The sequence below is a fragment of the Macaca nemestrina genome, chromosome 12 (assembly GCF_043159975.1).
Source record: "Macaca nemestrina isolate mMacNem1 chromosome 12, mMacNem.hap1, whole genome shotgun sequence".
NCBI classification, from domain to species: Eukaryota; Metazoa; Chordata; class Mammalia; order Primates; family Cercopithecidae; genus Macaca; species Macaca nemestrina.
This window is the reverse complement of record NC_092136.1, coordinates 12,228,736-12,233,729: the sequence shown is the minus strand read 5'-3', so window position 1 is coordinate 12,233,729 and position 4,994 is coordinate 12,228,736. Positions and strand designations below refer to the sequence as shown.

Here is a 4,994-nt window from a genome sequence, read left to right as displayed (position 1 = left end):
GCGCGGGGAGCGAGACCCCGCCCCCCGGCGGGTCTTGGGCAACTCACAGCGGGGCGGCCAACACGCGCCCCCTCGCGGGCTCCCTAAAGGCGTCGCCGCCGGATTCCACTTCCTGACGTCAGGCGGGCGTCGCGGCGTTGGCTCCCAGAGGCGCCGCGGTGGGAATCGCGGTTCCCGTGCAGGCCTTCGGTGCGGGGCCTGGCCGGACCGGGTCTGGCGGGACCGCGCTCCAGGAGTGGATGGACGGAGGGTCCAGGGCTGCGGGGTAGCCGCAGGAAGGGTGGTCGGGGCCGGGGCCGAGGCTTTTCTGTGCACGAGGCTGCCCGGGCGGTCGCGGACATCATCTTTAGGCTGTGGATGCCGTCGCCGGGGTCTGCAGACGCTGACCCTCCAGGGATGGAAACTGTTGCCTGCTCGCCACGTCGTCCCGCCAATTGTGCCGCCCGAAGTAGAAGCCTGAGAGCCCTTGAAAGTTGCAGTTATCTTGTGAACAACATATTTAGGGTTTCTTGGGCTTGGTGGTGGTTGGGGGAGGGCTGTTAAATACCCCACAATTTTTATAGCCCTGTTGGCCTTTTTTTTAAATATATATTTTGAAAAAAAATACTGAGATCCTTCAGTGATGATCCTAGCATCTCCTGACCCTTAGGTGTTTCACCTGAAAAACCTGGGTCTTCAAGCTGAGGCATTTCTGTTCTAGCCTGGAGGTGCCTGGGAGGCCTGGGAGACATTTTAAGCAAAGAGATTTGGCATTTAGATATCTGAGTTTTAGAAAGAGGAGTGGGAACGCACCCAAAAGTGGGGATGCCAGTTACGAAGCTGTTGCAGTTCTAAAGAGACCCAGAGTTTAGGTCTAAAATTTTATTTATTTCAACAAACACTATAAAGCACTTACTGCGTTTTGCAAACCTTAAGTCCATTTAATTCTCCTAACAACCCTATGAGGTAGGAACTATTAACCTCATTTACAGTGAAGAAACTGAGCCGGAGAGAGGTTATTTTGTCACACAGCTTGTAAGTGGAGGGCTGAGATTTGACCCTGGCCTGTGCTCTGAACTCCCAGGCTCTGCCATCTTTCTGATTACACTGGTATTTGGGCACTTGAAAGGGAAAGGAAACATAACTGTCCCAAGCACTGAGCTAGATTCTGAGCCCCTAGGAGTCAGGAGAGGGTGATACAAAACAGACTAGTTGAAATATGGCTAGATTTCTGGTAGAAAAGGATTTAATTCATTCCATCCAAATTCTTCATTTTATAGATAAGAAAACTGAGGTTCGAAATGGGGAAGGGACTTCCCAAGTTCCCATAGGGAAGTTTAGATGTCCTGACTTCCAGGTAAGATGCCAGGCTATTGGACCCTGCTCAAGAATGATGGTCCACACAGCTGCACTTCTGTACAGCCAGTACTCCTTTTTAAAACACCTTGCCCAAAACTTGGCAATGTCTAATGAGAGCTACAAAACATTTTCTATTCTTTGATCAAGCAGTTTCACTCTTGATAAAGTTGGGGAGACTGTGCAAAGTTGCAGAAATAGCCAATTTAATAGCAAAAACTGGAAACAACCCTGAGTTCTGACAATAAGAAAATCACCAAGCTTATTGGGATCTGTTAGCACAATGAAGAATTAAAGAATGATTTTGAATGGCCAGAATGTGAACTATATTGATAGATACAGAATCCTTCCCCGTGAAATAAGCAGAACCCAAAGTAGTATGGGTTCACTGATTACAACTATGTAAGAAATTCAGGGGTATTAAATAACAGAAGAGAGGTCCTTTACATAAACCATTTTCCCTATAGTGATGGTGCAGTGGGATAAAAGGTGTCATACTGCTGGTAGAAGTGTAAGTTGATTAATCTGGAAAAAAATAGTTTTGACAACTTTATATCAAAATTTTAAGTTTTTTTTTGTTTTTGTTTTTGTTTTTTTGAGATGGAGTCTCACTCTGTAGCCCAGGCTGGAGTGCAGTGGCGCGATCTCAGCTCCCTGCAAGCTCCACCTCCCAGGTTCATGCCATTCTCCTGCCTCAGCCTCCCAGGTAGCTGGGACTACAGGCGCTCAACACCCCACCAGGCTAATTTTGTTTTTGTATTTTTAGTAGAGATGGGGTTTCACCATGTTAGCCAGGATGGTCTCAATCTCCTGACCTCATGATCCGTCCGCCTCAGCCTCCCAAAGTGCTGGGATTACAGGCGTGAGCCACTGTGCCTGGCCTGAATTTAGGAATGTTTTGAATACTGAAGAGATGAAAAAAAATTAGAAAAAAAATATTCCCAATAATTCCATGTTTAGGAATATAGCCTAAAGAAGTGTTCTTAGAAAAATATTTATAGATCAGGCAGGGTGCCTCAGGATTGCCTGAGCTCAGGAGTTCAAGACTAGCCTGAACAAAACAAATGAGCCAGGTGTGGCGGTGTGCGCCTGTAGTCACAGCTACTTGGGAGGCTGAGACAGGAGAATTGCTTGAACCTGGGAGGCAGAGGTTGCATTGAGCCGAGATTGTGCCACTGCACTCCAGCCTGGGCGACAGAGCAAGATTCTGTCTCTACAAAAAAAAAAAAAAACTGTAAAGAAAAAATATTCATTAAAGCAGTATCTATGATAGCAGGAAATGGAAACACTGTAAATGCCCATCAGTGAAATACTTTGCAGACATTAAAAATAATATCATCTTTCCTTTAATACAGAATCAAGGAAAATTAAATAAAATAATGTGATGTAAGTTTGACTGCAGAGATAACTGTTCATCAAAAAAGACTAGGTTGGGTGCGGTGGCTCACACTTGTAATCCCAGAACTTTGGGAGGCAGAGGCAGGTGGACCACCTGAGGCCAGGAGCTCGACACCCACCTGGCCAACATGGTGAAACTCTGTCTCTACTAAAATATAAAAATTAATGCCTGTAATCCCAGCTACTTGGGAGGTAGAGGCAGGAGAATCGCCTGGGCAACATGGAGAGACCACATCTCAGAAAAAGCCAAAAAACCCGTACCAGCTGTAGGATAATTCCTTGATTAACCCCACCTACCTAGAACCATTCATTAAGTGTTTTATTCAGCATTTGTGGGGTGTCTTCTCTTTGTATTCCCAGCAGCTACTTTGGTAAGGTGCTGGGAATCCAAAGTTCAGTACTATATGGGTCATGCCTAGCCATGTCTGTGGGAGGAGAGAGACAAGAGAATCATGGATAATAGGTCAGTATTATAGATGCAAATTAAATGCATCTTGCTCAGGATTTAAACAGCTTATATGACATGAATTTGCATTCATGTTTCTTGGCTATTCATGTTCTTAGGTCAGTGTCATGTATTTTGCCACCTCCCTAACGAGGTTATAATTCAGGATAGGACTGTGGATTCTGTTTATACTACCGATACATGTTCAGAGCACCTTGGTTTGGAGTTCTAGGTGGAATCCCACATACATTTGTGGAGTTGGCCAGGCGTGGTAGCTCATGCCTGTAATCCCAGCATTTTGGGAGGCCGAGGAGGGCAGATCACCTGAGGTCAGGAGCTCTAGACCCACCTGGCCAACATGGTGAAACCCTCTCTCTACTAAAATACAAAAATGAGCCAGGCGTGGTGGGGGGTGCCTGTAATCTCAGGTACTTGGGAGGCTGAGGCAGGAGAATTGCTTGAACCCAGGAGGCAGAGGTTGCACTGAACCGAGATTGAGCCACTGCACTCCAGTTTGGGCGACAGAGCCAGATTCTGTCTCAAAATTGAATGAATGAATGAATGAATGAATGAATAAATAAATAATTTGCTGAATTAACTGATGATTTCAACCTGAAAAAATACAGGTGAGTAAGCATATAGGCTACTAGGCAAATGTTGTATTGCCCTCTCATCTCCTTATCCACCTACACATGTGGTCATGCAGACTGCAATAAACCCATATCCAGGCCAACTAAAGGAAACGTTTGCCTTGTGGGCCCTGTTGATCCTAAGAGAACTTGCCTTATCCTGGATATGAATCACATGCTTAATTTTAGGTTGCCACTTATGAATACTACTTGTTCTAGCCAAATTAATCCTCAAGGAAGAGAACGAAATGAGCTTAAGATCCTAATGCCAGGTCAGGCACAGTGACTCGTGCCTATAATCCCAGTGCTTTGGGAAGCTGAGGTGGGAGGATTACTGGAGCCCAGGAGTTGAAGGACCAGCCTAGATAACATAGTGAGACCCCTTCCCCACTGCCCCACCATTTTCTCGCTAAAGAAGAAAAAATAAAAAGACCTTAATGCCAATTGTAGTGAAGCCATAATTGAATAACCTAACTGCCAGTGGCTGTTGGAATAGCCTGAGTTGTGAATTCAAATTTTGATTCATTTTAACAAAAGATCCTAAACATAATAGTTTTTCCAATAGCCTGTATCCTTTACAAAGTCAACACGCATAGGAGGAGCAATACTGGTTGTGCTCTGCCTCTGCTGCAGCCTCCCCTCAGTCGCAGTCCCTCAGGCCATTAAAGACCAAAACCATTTTTGAAAAATCTGGATTTCTGTGAAATTGGATAACTTATGGGGGTGTAGTGACTACAACACAGTAGGCACACAGTAGGCACTAAAGTTAACGGAACCAGTCTTTGTTTTAAGAAAAGTCATCTATAATAATTCTGCAGATTAATGTCAAGTAATATTACAAATAATTTATGACATACAGTGCTTAAACTAAAGGGAGAATCCCAGTCATACCTCTATTAGAGGCAGAGCGAGAGCTAGAAACAGGACTCTTTCATTTTGCTGCATTCTAAGAATGGAGATTGGGATGGGGTGGAGGTAGGCTCATAGAGGAATTCATGGGATTTCCTTAATGCAGTCTTGCTCTGTCGCCCAGGCTGGAGTGCAGTGGTGCGATCTCAGCTCACTGCAAGCCCCGCCTCCCAGGTTTACGCCATTCTGCCTCAGCCTCCCGAGTAGCTGGGACTACAGCCGCCCGCCACCACGCCCAGCTAGTTTTTTTTTTGTATTTTTTAGTAGAGACGGGGTTT

The 4,994-nt window shown here is 45.4% G+C and overlaps 1 protein-coding gene across 2 annotated transcripts in view; it reads left to right on the top strand.

The window, feature by feature from the left end:
• LOC105469424 (fatty acid desaturase 2) overlaps positions 1-4,994 on the top strand; it is a 108,034-nt gene that overhangs the window by 1,135 nt on the left and 101,905 nt on the right. The gene's annotated exons all lie outside the window — the stretch shown is intronic.